Raw genomic sequence first — 15,941 nt, forward strand, 5'->3', positions numbered from 1 at the left:
CAACTTTCCCATTTAGGAACGCACTTTTCACGTCTAACTGAAATACCTTCATCTTCTTATAAGCAGCAAATGCCAAAAACAATCTAATGGCTTCCAATCTTGCCACAGGAGCGAACACTTCATTATAATCAATCCCCTCTTGTTAATTAAAACCTTTAACGACTAGCCTCGCCTTGTTTCTTATAATAATCCCTTTCTCATCTCTCTTGCACTTAAAAACCCATTTTGTGCCTATCGCATGCACATTCTTTGATTTTTCAACCAAAGTCCAAACTTCCATTTTCTTGAATTGAGCCAGCTCTTTTTGCATGGCTTCGACCCACGAGCTGTCCTTTAAAGCCATTTGATAATTCTTTGGTTCAATCTGGCTGATAAAGCAGGTGTACAAGCATTCGTTGATTATGCCTGTCTCTTTAATGCTTGTGTAAACACAGGTGTGCTCATTCAAGCTACGTCTTGTTTGTACACCGGAGGACACATCACCAATCACATTCTCCAAAGGGTGATCTTTATGAATTCTCGTGGTCGGAACCGAACCGACATGCAAATTGTCTTCCAAGTTAGAAGAGAGCTCGTCAATGGTTGTTCCTTGCTGAGAGTGAAACGGATTGAAAAATTCTTCTTCAGGAGAGGCAGTAGGGGTATCGATAGCATTTGATGAGGAAGGTTGACATTTATCAAACAGCTGTCTTTGCACTAGATTTTCTTCCTCATCAAGGATCATCTTGGTAGCAACTCTTTCTTCTAGTTCTGCACTATCCAAATAAGGTATGTTAAAAGACTTAAAAAGTCTATCATAGTCGAAAAACTCAGCAGGTCCGTTGCTTGGTTTTGGCGGTTGGTAACTTGTGATATCGGTGTCACACACCACCTCAACCTTGTCGGTCGATGTATTAAAGACACGTCTGTTGGGAGTCCCAACAACATAACCGACTAAGATTCCTTCATCGGCTACTTCACCAAATTTAGAATTTGTCTTTAAAATCGAACAAGGGGACCCGAATGGTTCAAGACCACTCAAGTTGGGCTTCCTCCCATGCATAAGCTCATAACACGTTTTATTAAGTCTTTTAACAGTCAAGACTCTATTCAGGATATAACAGGCTGTAGCAACAGCTTCAGCCCAGAACACCACAGAACACCACAGGAAGCTTCGAATCAGCCAGCATAGTTCTGGCTCCTTCAATTAACGTTCTATTCTTCCTCTCAGCCACTTCATTCTGTTGCGGAGTATACGGAGCGCTGTACTGGTGCTCAATCCCTTTCTGAAGGCAGAAGATCTCCATTTCAAAATTCTTGAACTCCGTTCCATTGTCACTCCTGATGAACTTAACCCTTTTATCCATAACGTTCTCAACTTTGGTAATCAAATTCTTTACCATCTGAGCCGTTTCATCTTTTGATTTCAGGAAATATACCCACGAATATCGTGAGTAATCATCAGTGATCACCAAGCAATAAGAAGTACCTCCTAGACTTTTTGCATTCACGGGACCGAAGAGATCCATGTGAAGCAATTCTAGAGTACTGACAATAGAATTGACCTTCTTGGTGTGATGGGATTTCTTGTGCTGCTTTCCCTTCTGGCACGATAGACATTTGTCTTCAAAGTTGAAACTTTTCAAGGGAACGCCCAGCACAAGTCCATTCTTGACAATGTGGTTCATCTTCCGAAGATGAATGTGCCCCATTCTCCTATGCCACAATTCGGACTCCGATTCGCTCGCTTTTGTCATAAGGCATGATTCTTCCGTGGCCATTTCAGTCGACCTCATATCCATAATATACGTATTCCTCTCACGTGGAGCCTTCATCACAATCCACTCCTCTGGTATCTGAAAACCAGGATGCAACATAATCGCCTCATTCTTTGTAAAATGTACGGTGTACTCCTTATCACAGATCTGCGACACACTCAGCAGATTGTGCTTCAATTCTTCGACAAAGTTTACTTTCTCTAGAGTCATCTTTCCATTAGACACCGTTCCCATTCCTATAATCTTGCCTCCACTTTCTCCAGCAAAGCTCACTCTCCCTCCTTGAACAGGTTTCAAATCGTGTAACAAGATTTTGTTACCCGTCATGTGCCGGGAACAGCCGCTATCCACAACCCAAAGATTATTGGCAGCCCTGTTCAACTGTTCCTGCACGATTAAAGCAAAAGATTAGTATCTAGGGACCCAAGACCAATTGGTCTTGGATCTATACATCCCGAACTTTGGCTTTCCAAAGTTAGTCTCTGTATAATTCCTGTAAGTCCTATTAGTATACCTCCTTGTAGATTGATTGTGAGGCCTTCCAAACCTTTGTGAATTGAAAGAATTATAACTTACTGTTTGGTTATCAGCAGTGTGAAACTGAGATTGGTTTCTTTGAAAACCTGAATTAGTCTGATATCTGAATTTTGAATGGTTTTCACTTTTACCAGTATTATAATTACCATTAGGCTTAGTCTCAGTTTTGGTATGCCTCACACCTCTGAATTGCTGCTTCAGAGGGCAATCTGCAACTAGGTGCCCTAATTGATTACACCTAAAACAACACCTATGCTCAACTTTCTTTTCAACAGTTGTTTTGGATGTCGAGGCTGTACTACCGCCCGTTCGTCTCACATATGGTGGGACATAAGGGTTTAGCGGAGAACTCTTTTTAGTTGTTTTATCTTTCTCTCCACTATTTGGTAATACAACCTCCTCCTTTGTCTTACCCGACTCGAATGACTTATCCGAATCTGATGAGACCGGACTCGGAACAGAAATTTTAACACTTGACACAGGCGGACTTGCTTCGCCTATACTAACATCTGGTTCTTTACTAGTTACCTTAATTGGAACTGTCTGAACAACCTCAAAGTCAACAGATTTCTGATTACTAGGATTAAAAGTGTAATTGTGATTATAAGGTGGTGGAACCTCATGATAACCAATTCCTCCCCTCTTAACTGAGGAACCTTGATCACTAACAAGGTGATCAAGAATAGCAGAGGAATTTCTGAACTGCTCAAGTTTTCTATTCAGTTCCACCACTTTCACCTGGTGATCAGCAATCTGTTTTTCTCTTTCAGCTATTAGTTTGGTTTTTTCTTCCAAAACTTCATAGCTTAGATCAATCACTTGAATTTTTTCAGCAAGTTTTGCTTTTAGACTTTTAATATCTTTTTCACAAACTTTTATTTTAACTTTATAGCTATTTTCTCTTGCTTTTGTAAAATGATGATCTTCTTTTAGAGTTTTAAACTCAGCATCCAAACTAACATACTGATCAGTTATAGTTGCTAATTGCTCAGACAAGTTTTCACATTTAGAACAAGTAGGTTTAGAACATACCTCGGAGAGCTGGTCTTTAGCATCAGCCATGAAAGCTTTTTCTTCTCCAGTAGCTTTCTCACCTTCTTCATTTTCCACATTCGCCAAATTTGCCTGTTCAAAGATTTCTTCAGAAAGCAGGTTCCAGTTATATTCACCATCTTCTCTGGAAATCATGGCACTATAATCTTTACTACCCCCATTATGCTGTGTAGACTTGCCTTGACCACGTTCTACACGCTCATTTCTGCACTCCTTAGCAAAGTGGCCGTTTTGCTGACAGTTGTAGCATCTTACCTTCGTCTTGTCAAACCCTGGCCTTCCACCGACAAACTTTCTTCCTGTCTTTTTCATAAACCGTTTCACTCTTCTCACGATCATAGCCATCTGCCATTGCAGATCCATTTCTTCCAGATCATCAGCATCAATCTGGTCATAGCCTTCATCCAACATAGCTGGATCAACAATCTTCCCCTGAATGTAGTTCTCATAGGAAGCAATAAAAGAAGCATAAAGAGCAAACTGCTCTTCAGCAGATTTGACACTCATAGGCATCTTAGAGTAGTTGTTGCTAGGAATACTTGAAGAGCAACTACTCTTGCTTGCTTGCGGTTTAGATGCACTAGATCCACCTGCTACAAAGCAAACATCACCATTCGTGTTGACTGACACATGCCCCTCATGTGATGAGTTGGCGCCCGACTCTCCCTTCGAGTAGTAGGCAGCTGATTCAGTCTTCGAACCTGAACTAGAGTTGACTTTAGCGCCATACATACCTGGATCTTGAACCTGATCCGTAGGTGTCTCCTTTCTAACCATGTTAAGCTCAAAGGTTCGGAGGTTGTTAACTGCTGTCTCAAGGTCATAGTCAGCAAAGTCTTTATCTTCTCTCATCAACACAGTATACATCTCCCATTTTGGTGGGAGAGTATCAAGAAGCTTCTCAACAATCTCATCTTCTTTGTATGCAATTGAATAGTTGCTGAGTTCAGTCATCAGATGATAATATCTGGTGATGATATCATCAAGTGATTCGTTTTTCAGATACTTGAAGACCGAGAATTGAGTTTTGAGCAATTTGATCTTCGAAGCACGGATTCCCACATTTCCTTCAAACCGGTTCTCAAGAGCTTCCCAAAGCTCTCTTGCTGTCTTGTACTTTCTATAAGTATGAAGGATCTCTTGTGGAAGAGCCATAGTGATAGCAGCATGAGCCTTGCTCTCGGCCTCATACATCTTTTTCTCTTCTTCTTCCATTTTGCTGTACTTTTTGATCTGATCACGACCTTCGTACTCCATAGTTGGTGGAATATAACCATCCTGGATGCATACCCACATTTTCGCATCCTGGTACTTGACATATTGTTCGAACCGATCCTTCCAAGCAACGAAGTCGGTTCCTTTAAGCAACTTTGGGGCCTTAGTAGCTGACCCTGCTTCTACTTCCATCTTAACTAACTCTGAGATGTTAATTGACGACATCTTTCTCAAAAACTAAGAAACCCGAAAAACAAAAAAAATTTCTTCTGAAAAGTACTGTAGGCGAAGTTACGGATAACTTCGCTTAAGTCTTAACTTCGCTGAAGAACTTCGCTGATTCTTAACTTCGCTTGAGGTAAGCGAACTTAGGAGGTAGGCGGAGTTGTAGAGAACTTCGCTTGAGTTAGGCGAACTTGAGAAGGTAGGTGAAGTTGTGGATAACTTCGCTTAACCTTATATCTTCGCCGAAACCCTACGAACAGTGACGGCAACTTCGCCTGATGAACACGAAGTTTCTACAGATCTGATTTCTGGGTTTTTCGAGGTTTTTGACGGTGTAAAGGGTTGAATACGATGGTAGGAGGTAAGAATGACACAAAAACACAGAAAACACGTCCCGCGTATAGTCGAAACGGGACGACTTCTACACCCGCGTGAATATCCCGAACCACACAATCGAGCAATAGCTCAGATACCAATTGAAGGTTCCCTGGATGGATCTGCACGGGATATCTCAATCTACACAGGTGCGGAATCCCTGCGTAGGCTGTTACGAGCGTAGAACACGAATCAAACAAACACACGATACGAATGAACACACGTTATATTATAACCGAAACACGTGATATAATCACTGAATACAGACTCAAAACTCTCTGGTTCTCACGTCTCTCGACTCACACACGTCTGTATACGATTTCCTTCAACTACCCTAAACAAGCCGTAACCTAGTATATAAATACACGACAACTTCGCCTGATATGCTCAGGCGAAGTTGTTGCTAACTTCGCTTGACTAACAAGTTCGCCTGATAAGTGAACTTGTCAGTAACTTCGCTTAAACATAAACAAAACACAATTAACATTACAGACTGGATTACAGACACTAGACTATGAACTACTGACATTATGCACCAACAAAATAGGAAGAATCTTTTATCTTGAAAATACTACAAGTACCTCTCTCTTGAATGATGGATATCTACCCAGCCCTGGTGTAGCATTAGCTGATGCTGAAACTATGTCAGCAAGTACTCGATGAACCTGTATTCATAATAACTAATTACAAAATCCAAGTTTTTGTGAATCTTAGAAGTAACAAATAATGTCTTCTAGTATTTACAATTGTCCAAAGAACTAATGCCTTCTAGTATTTACCAATCGTCAAAAGAACACAGGATTGAATCACATGCTTAGATCAAGGTATTGACAACTAAATTTTAGCAGTATACGCAAGGCAGCATATAATGAGAGATAAATAAAGATGTAAGCAAACAAAAGGAATCGGACCAATAAGGAACATGAGCAAAAAGTTGTAAAACAACTTAGACTTATAAGTTAACAGATATCAACGGTTAAAAAGGAAGCAAAGTTATGCGCAGTTTACCTCATCAACACAGAGACGTGATGGCTCCTTTGCAAGCTCCAATACACCTTTTATTAAAGACCGTAAACCTTTTTCTGGGGATATAAGGTAAGGCTGATACCCATCTGCTTCTAGAACAATCTGATACCGATTCCACAGTCATCGTATAGTAGCAAAAATAACTTGAAAGAGCCCAGATTATAGAAAGCCATACCCTTTTAACGTTTTGTAGGTCGAAATGTCTGTCAAGCGGAAGCTGTTTGATCCTATTAGGAAAGTTACCCTCAAAACTGGCAACAACTTTCCAGCCACTACCCTGAAAAAAATGCATGCAAGTAGGTAAATCCATTAAAGACTATGGCTACATTACACACATACACGCTCATTCTGTGTTCGTTCTCACCTCGCCAGTCATAATATGTTGAAGAAATTTGTCCTCAAATTCACGACAAAGCTCCAAAGCCAAAGCTCGCGTGCCTTCAGAACTGGTGACCATTGATTCCCCAAGCCTTACCAACTCATCTTGTACAATTTGCGACTTACCCTGAAGCCTGCATGAAAAAAAAATAACAGAAACAAATGACTTAAGGTCATAAAAACAGAACATAACAACAAAATGGAACATTTGGTAGTGTGGCTGTGCCACACATATCCATGAAAGGCTTAAAAACAACATTATAACACAAGATTATTTTAAATTTCAAAAGATATCATGCATAACGCGCGCGAGCGCGCACACACACACAAAGGTGTCATGTAAATCATTATATAGCAAATTAAAGCACAAAACTGAACATCTTTGCAGTATGCCAGTATGTTTTGCAGAAAAATGTTTCGTATAGGAATTTTCATACCCTGATAGAAGACTTGGAAGCCTAATTTTCATTCGGCTACGAATTTGATGAGCAAGGGTTTCCACCAAGGCTAATCTACCAAGCTTGTTCTGAGGTGCGCCCGTTAATATAGATTTTAAACTCTCACTCTCAGCCCGCCAAGCGGTTTCTAGTGAGTTATCAGATCCCACATTTCCGGACTGTGATGAAGCAATGGAAACAGACTGACCAATCAGAGCAACCCATGGGATATCAGCTGCGGTTCGTGGTCCTTGACCCAAAAGAAGTGCCTGAACAGCAGCAAGGATTTTGGGATCTGAAGATGCTTGATCTATTTTACTAATGACACCAATGGTTCTTGTTGCTACATAAAGCAAAGAACAAAATCACAACTTGAATAGATGAATATCATAAGCAGATGAAGATATATAAATTTAACTTCAAAACCCCACATTCTGAATCATATTCCTTTGCAGCTCTGAGGGCTTTTGCAGAGGTAACTTCGGGTGCCTGAGCAGCAGATATTACAACCAGTAGAACCGCATCATTGTGCCGAGCATACTCACTCTGCAAGTATAATATCATGTAAGCTATAAAGGAGAATCATGTAAGGTATTAGACAAATGATGTAACCAGAACATTTCCGCAGTTACTCACCAAAGAGCCATCAAGATTTCCCTTGTCAACTCCAGGCAGGTCAATTAGTTTCAACGGAGGAGCTGTAAAGCATATGGTTAAGTTAGGGAACCAATTCTTCAAATGCAAGGTTCTTCTAGGATCTAAAGATACCCAAGCTCACCTGTACTTGTTTTAAGCTTTAAATATATTTCATCACGACTTTTGCTTGATATTTTACTCAGCCTGTCCTGTAGCGAGTGACGAAGAGCATCTGGGGTTGGACAAAAAGGGCATTCCAATGAAACTCACATTTTGAATATAATATTACTGGTATATGTGTCTAAGTATGTTAATCATCATAACCTATGCAGTTAACTCGGCTGATATGGTGATATATCACTGATATATTGGTTATCGATCTTAAGGTGTAATATCGGTCCCATATCTCGGTCATAATATCCGCAATATTTACCAATATAACGCTGATATTTTGTGTTTTCAATATTGGTTATATCACCGATAATCGGTTAATGCATGTGAGGCCCATTTTAGTTGTTTTAATGCCCAAAATCCAGTCCACCATAAAAATTGTTGACTCAAACCCTAAATCACTCCAAAGTCAGAACTCACAAAACATAACAATCGGCGCAAACAAATTGCTCCAAACTACAATCAATATCAACTGTCATCAACCCTAAATGGCTCCAAACCTAAATTGCAGCTTATTTGTGTATTGTATTACTGTATTTGTCTCATGAGTCATGATCAATACCCCTCCAAATGATGTATAACCTCCTTAATTTTACATACTAAGAGGAAGTCTTATTTTCAGGACTGGGGGAGTACACACACACACTAGACAGGTGCTCGTGGGATGCGGTGGGAAACACAAACCTTGGTAATCATGTAATAGACTTATTGGTGTTCATTATTCCGTTTGAAACCGTGAAACCGTTTATTGGTATGGGTAGATTAATAATTCTTATTTTAAACTCAATTTATTATCAAAAGTACAAACCAAATCAGAACCCAACCGTTGGTAATGGTTTGGTTTGGTTAGGTTGTAGGTTCCTGGACGGATCGTACACGGGATGTCTCTAACAACGCAGGTGCGGAATCCCTGCGTAGGTTCATATCTTGATCTTCAAATCTTGAGTCTTGTAATCTTTACCTCTACGCGTGCGCCCCTTCTCTCACACATACTGACACTACCCTTTGATATTTCCTAGCTTGATCCTTCCAAGCAGGAATGTAGAAGATCTTCTTCTCGTTGAGCACTTTCAAATCATCCTTCGATAGATTAACAAGATGCATCGGGTCGTACACCCGAAGTACTTCTTGTTCATCCTCATCTTCCATTACCGCCTCAGCTGTCTCACAATCCACGTACCACCATTTTAAATCTTTTAGGACGTTCTTGGGCATAACTTTCATCGGTACTTCTTTCAAATGACGGACTGGTTTATACTTCATTACCATCCAAGGTTTGCCGTCAGCCCTCATTCCACGATCTTTGTCTTCTATCAACTTTCCTTTTTGAGGCTTTAGGAGTTCAAACTTTTTGTCTTTAATGGCTTCTTTCCAGATGATCTTCCCAATGATTCTTGCCATATCATCATTACTTCTATTGATTAGCCCCAATCTCGCTAAATCTCTCACCTCACATTCTGGTAAGGAATTCAGAGATCTCAACAATCTCTTAAAGTACTGAATGCCGTCGTACCGTTTGATCACAAATAGTTTCAGCTCTTTGTCGTACAACCAGCATATGATTCCTTTCTTTGACTCTGCATAGCCCTTTATATTATAAGTCTTTCTGAACATCGTTGGCACTGCAGGCTTCTTGGTTTTAACAAACCACTGAGCACAGCCTTCTTTCCAGTTCGGCTGCTCCTCCCATACTGTATCTTCTATCACACTCTCATCCCCCAATTCTGATCTCTCAACAGCTGGAATCTCATGTTCCACTGACTCATCTACAATCTCACCTTCTTCTAACACATCTTCCACATTAATCTGTTCTCCAATCCTCTCAATCTCATCCATAGGCAACACGTCATCATCATCCATCAACTCATCGTCCTCCTCCTCATCCAACTCCTTCAACGCATCAATAACGTCTTCAACATCAGCGTCGTCATCCACAACTACAACATCATCACCATCTGCATTTGTAGACTCCCCCTCAGTTGTGGAAGCTCCAAGAGCCTGAGAGGTTCTTGGCAGCTCATCACCTGCACCTGAAGGTGCATTGGGATCATCGTCATGATCTTCTCGTCTTTTCGTTCTCAACTCATCGCCCCTACACGTCTTCTCCCCCTGAGATGCCAAGTAATCCTTGAAGGCATCTATTATTCGTCCATGTTCTACCAGGAGGGCAGCTTGTAGTCGATTGGATTCCACTAGGCGGTCAATAGTCTTTGACTGTTCAGCAACAATCCGCTCTAGCGAAAGAATCCTCTCGGTATCTGAAGTAGGCAATGGAGTTGGTGGAACATCAGCAGAAGTGACCGCAGGTGGTACACTTGGTAACCCTGCAGTAGAGGTGATTGTCGACTCCACAAACCGTGCAACTACCACCGGTGGATTAAGCGGTTGAGGTGGTAGGGACACAATTGTTGGTGCCGACGTCTCGATCGCTGAAACCTGTGCAGTAGTAGGAATAAGAGACATACCAGATAGGGCAGGTGGAGCAAAACGTACTAGTCTTGAAGATTCTCCAGCTCCCGAACCTATCCCTCTCTGTTCTCTTCTTGAGCGTCTTAGCACAATCTGTACTGCCTCCTCTTCATCTACTTCATCCTCATCCTCCCCCACAGTTCTCGGCCTCTTTCCCGTAGTCCGTTCACGAGACACCATAAGTCTTCTTGCCTCAGCAAACGTCTCGTCTAGATCAGAGTCAGCTACCGAAGTAGCTGCTCTGGTAACATCCATAAACTGAGGACCCGAGACATCCATATCAAACAAACCATGTCCACTAAAAGCAGCATCTAGATCAACGTTTTCAGCAGTGGACACAGCCTGAGATATAGTAGCTGGCACAGCAGCAGAAGATACAACAGGCGCAGCTGATACAGCATGAGGTGCTGCCGCCTGATGTGGTTGCGGATCCCTGTACTCGTCCCCTCCTGCAGGAACATACTCCGGGTTAATGAGATACCCGAAAAGTGGAGTATGCCTGGGACGCCGCTCAGGGTTGCTTCGAGTGCTCGACGTTCTGCACTGAGCAAAGATACGTTTTGTTACGCACTCAACGTATCTGATAGGGCGTCTTTGCGGTACAGACGGAGCGACATGATTGATAATCATTTGTAGGAACCGAGGATACATAATAAAACGCTCGCGCGCCGTCGCCCGTCTCTGACGATCAATCTCGTAAAAGATTAGCTGACTAAACGAATATCTGCGGTTGTAAGTCAGCGCAATCATAGCCGATTGCATCGTCGCACCCATCCCATCTGTTCCTGCCTTTCTGCCGGACATGCATACTATCAACACATGCATCAAAAAGCGCCATTGATCCAGCAGAAAGCCTTTCCTCCTCTGCGAGTCCCCCAGCGGACCCGAATAACCCATCCTTAAGTAAGCTCCGTCACGGAAAGGAGCTACGAATTCCGTTGGGTCGTCTCTCGTTTCATTACCGAACTGCAGAGCCAACCGTATGTCTTCCGAGGAAAACTGTATGTCTTGACCATTGACAGTTGCTCGCATCACTGGAGGCTCAGGTCTGCAATCATAATACACCGTCTGCCAGAAATCTTGAATGTTGGGCAGAGATATGGGTAGTGTATTAGTGATCGCGTGAAAAACTCGTGATCGTTGGAGAAATGTGATAATCTCCCTATAGTCTTCAACGCCTCGTGCGTCTGGATCCAAAGTGATGTATTGGTTATGGGCTGGGAAGAATTGTCGTTGCTCATCACCATCATCACCTCCAGTACCTCCAACAGCAGCCATATCTGCACAAAACAAATCAAGTTAGAGACCATAAAACCATCTCACAAGTTCGCTGTGTACCATATGCGAAGTTGTGATGTACAGGCGAATTTATAGTTGAGGCGAAGTTGGGAACAACTTCGCTTCATCTGTAAGTTCGTCTATAAACTTATAAAAAATTTGAAATCGGCGAAGTTATGTTCAAGGCGAAGTTATGGATAACTTCGCCATAGGCGAAATTAAGCTTCAAGCGAAGTTGTGGATAACTTCGCTGAAGGCGAACTTAAGCCACTGGCGAAGTTGAGAATAACTTCGCGTAAACCTTAACTTCGCCTGAATCTGAAACGGCGACTGTTCAGATTCAAACAAGTGTTATCCGACGTTTCGGACCGATTTAACGATCTAACAATGAAGTCCAACATATTTCAATGGTGTTAGGACGAAAAGGTCGTCCATGAACACGTAACGTGAGGTCGGAAAACTTGGTTTCTAAGGTTCGACGACCCGAGGTCTCGAACCGGGTAGAACCATAACGAGAAAGATATTGACCATACATACCGACAATGAGTACTAGAAACTGAAATCAAGGATCGAAATCGAAGATAACAAGATCGCGGATAATCTGTTTTTGATATTATCTTCGCCGGAAAGTTTCAATATATGTTACTGTTCCCGTTAGAAAGTCCTTATATAGGGCTGAGTTGGTTCAGGCGAAGTTACGCATAACTTCGCCAAGGCGAAGTTAAGCACAACTTCGCCGAATTCAACAACTTCGCCCGTGATTTTCAAAATCAGCCCTTTAAGTTTGAATAATCCTGAATTTAACCTTAGAAATTACCAAAAAGAGTTAAACAAATATGATCAAGACCCAATAACCAACAATAAAATAATATAACTACAAAAACTAAAAAAAATTTTAGAAAAATTTTAACGAAATAAGGGATCAAATTTCAGTCTAGTCAGGGACCACTACGTTTTAGAAAAGATCCTAACAGGGATCATACTAACGATGTGACTGTCACTTAGATCCGTGTTTGGCTGTATTATGACATAGAGACACAGGTTGTAAGCATGTAAATAACGTAAATGGTTTTCATCGTTTCTGTGATACGGATTAAGGTTCAGTTAAGCTCAAAAATTTAAGTTGGAACATCTCAGAGATAATGATGTCTTCTATCTATTCTCAAAGCGTATTTGGCTATACCCAAGTCACCCCGAATTGACTTCGACCCATAGTGTCTGATTAACTTGTATATACTCGTTGACTGCTTCCCGTTCTTTTCTTACTCCAGACATGAGAAGTCTTGATTGTTACTATGTCTCATAAGTACTAAAGATATACACACATTTTTTTTTTTTTTTTTTTTTTTTTTTTTTTAAGCAATCATTCTTATTGACTTCGGAGTATTAAGGTACTGCAAGTCCCGAAGCTGGATCACTGCAGTGTCTTGAAATGCTTTCTTCACGGGAATCAGATTACTCAGGGGCTCGTGTATGACTGGGTAGTCGCTTTTCTGCCTATCATTCGGAAAGATATGTGTGAAGACATTCAAAACTCTTAAGGAGTTTCCACGTAAATTCGAGTAGTTTAAGTTAGTATCACATACACTTTTACGCACCATAAAAATTACCACGACATACAATGACTGTTCTAAAGCCTTTTAAGCCTAATAACTTCACTAGTTAAGCACACACGATTAGTATATATATCATTTTCCAAGGTTGGATCAATTTTCTGTTAAACACTGCATAGAACTTCATACGAAGTAACAGACTTGAAAATTAATTTCATTTCCCTTTAAAAAAAAACTTTAAATTCAATCGCCCCAATCACGTCAAAGTCGTCAGGTAAACGGCTATCCTGAAGATCCAATGGATCAACTGGACCGACCACATACAAGTATGTGTCCTTCTTACTAAGTATGACCGACTAATTTTCAGCAACTGAAAGAACACACGTCATAGTTGCCCCGGTCACTTTCAGTCTTCCGGTTAATGGCTATCCTCATTCTCTAATTTGAAACGAGGACCAAAACATATCCTAGGATATGTCCATCAAACTGAGGTAACCGACTAATTTTAAGCAAAAATGACCCATGATTTTTTTTTTTTTTTTTTTTTTTTTTTTTAAATCAAAGACATGGTTACTCGGGATTGATCATCCCGTTTAGCTCAATTAGGTTTTGAAATCTGGATTTATCAAACGCTTTTGTAAACAAGTCAGCAAAATTTTCAAGTGTATCAACTTTTTCGATCTTGATCAGTTTCTTCTCAGCACAATCCCGTATGAAGTGATGACGAATGTCAATATGCTTAGTTTTACTGTGCTTCACGGGATTGTTAATTACTGAGATGGCGGCAGTGTTATCAATTAAAATAGGAGTAAGTAAGAAATTCAGACCATAGTCGCGCAATTGTTGCTGAATCCACAAAACCTGAGAGCAGCAGTTGGATGCTGCCATGTATTCAGCTTCGCATGTTGAAATTGCAACTGATGTCTGTTTCTTGCACTGCCAGGAAACTAATCTTCCTCCAAGAAACTGACAGCCTCCTGTTGTTGACTTCCGACTCTGATTACAGCCTCCATAATCAGAATCTGTATACGCCACTAGTTCAACGTCTCCCCCTTTTGGGTACCACAACCCTAGTTTCGGCTTGCCCTTAAGATACCGCAAAATCCTCTTCACACCTTTCATGTGAGATTCCTTTGGGTTTGCCTGAAAACGAGCACAAAGACAAACAGAAAACATTATATCGGGCCTAGAAGCAGTTAAATACATTAATGAACCTATTATCGCCCGATACAGAGTAGGGTCCACATCTGCGTCACCATCTGATTCAGCGCCCAACTTGTGATTGACGCAGATTGGGGTGTCATATGGAGAACTGTCCTCCATCTTGAATCTCTTCAGCACATCATGAACATACTTTGTTTGATGAATGAACATCCCATCCTTCTTCTAATCAACCTGTAATCCTAGAAAGAAGGTTAGTTCACCCATAGCACTCATCTCGAATCGTTTCTTCATGACAGCCTCAAAATCCTGACACATGGATACTCTTGATGCAGCAAAAATGATATCATCCACGTAGACTTGAACCAGTAAGAAGTCACATCCTTCTCTCTTCACAAACAGCGTACTGTCAATCAATCCCCTTTCAAAACCATTTTCCAGCAAGTAGTCCGATAACGTTGAATACCAGGCACGAGGTGCCTGATGTAACCCATATAACGCCTTGCTCAACCTGTATACGTGATCCGGAAAGTCTGGGTCAGGAAAACCCGGAGGTTGCTCAACAAACACAACCTCATCAACTTTCCCGTTAAGAAACGCGCTCTTCACATCTAACTGAAACACCTTCATCTTTTTAGATGCAGCAAACGCCAAAAACAATCGAATCGCTTCTAACCGGGCAACAGGAGCGAACACCTCATTGTAATCAATACCCTCTTGCTGATTAAAACCTTTAACAACCAGCCTCGCCTTATTTCTCACGATAATCCCCTTATCATCTCTCTTGCACTTGAACACCCATTTCGTGCCTATAGCATGCACATTCTTTGGTTTTTCAACCAAGGTCCAAACTTCCATTTTCTTGAACTGAGCCAACTCTTCTTGCATGGCTTCGACCCACGAGCTGTCCTTTAAAGCCATTTGATAATTCTTTGGTTCAATTTGGCTTATAAAGCAGGAGTACAAACATTCATTCATTATACCTGTTTTTTTTTATACTTGAATAAACACAGGTGTGCTCATTCAGGCTACTTCTGGTTTGTACACTCGAGGACACATCACCTATAACGTTCTCCAATGGGTGATCTTTGTGAATTTTCGTGGTCGGAACAGCACCGACATGCAAATTGTCTTCCAAGTTCGAAGAGATCTCATCTATGGTTGTTTCTGGCTGAGAGTGAAAAGGATTAATAAATTCATCTTCAGTTGAGGCCGCAGGGGTATCGATCGTGTTTGATGTGGAAGGTTGAGATTTCTCAAAAATCTTATGTTGCAATATATTCTCTTCCTCATCAAGTATCATCTTCGTCACAGCTCTTTCGTCTTCTTCATAAATTTCCAAATTAGGTACGTTAAACGACTTAAAAAGTTTAACATAGTCAAACAGCTCAGCAGGTCCATTGCTTGGTTTTGGCGGTTGGTAACTAGTAATGTCGGTGTTACAAACCACCTCCACCTTGCAAGTCGACGTATTGAAGACCCGTCTGTTGGGAGTCCCAACAACATAACCGACAAGGATTCCCTCATCAGCTACTTCACCAAATTTCGAATTAGTCTTCAAAATCGAACAAGGAGACCCAAATGGTTCAAGACCGCACAAGTTGGGCTTCCTTCCGTGCATAATCTCGTAACAAGTTTTTCCAAGTCTCTTAACGGTTAACACCCGATTC

At 41.2% G+C, this 15,941-nt stretch overlaps 1 pseudogene across 1 annotated transcript in view; it reads right to left on the bottom strand.

Moving 5' to 3' along the window:
- Positions 1–15,941, bottom strand: part of LOC143625726 (dynamin-2A-like) — a 61,297-nt pseudogene that overhangs the window by 11,684 nt on the left and 33,672 nt on the right. Inside the window, exons 6-13 of the transcript XR_013152318.1 lie at positions 7,782–7,871; positions 7,640–7,701; positions 7,435–7,549; positions 7,004–7,346; positions 6,553–6,700; positions 6,364–6,465; positions 6,171–6,290; positions 5,744–5,827 (exon numbers count right to left, since the gene is read on the bottom strand). The product of XR_013152318.1 is annotated as a dynamin-2A-like (transcript). The remainder of the gene's footprint in view (positions 1–5,743; positions 5,828–6,170; positions 6,291–6,363; positions 6,466–6,552; positions 6,701–7,003; positions 7,347–7,434; positions 7,550–7,639; positions 7,702–7,781; positions 7,872–15,941) is intronic.

The sequence above is a fragment of the Bidens hawaiensis genome, unplaced genomic scaffold, assembly GCF_021521415.1.
Source record: "Bidens hawaiensis isolate Kalapana, Puna unplaced genomic scaffold, B.hawaiensis_p1.1 tig00004199_1, whole genome shotgun sequence".
Classification (NCBI taxonomy): Eukaryota; Viridiplantae; Streptophyta; class Magnoliopsida; order Asterales; family Asteraceae; genus Bidens; species Bidens hawaiensis.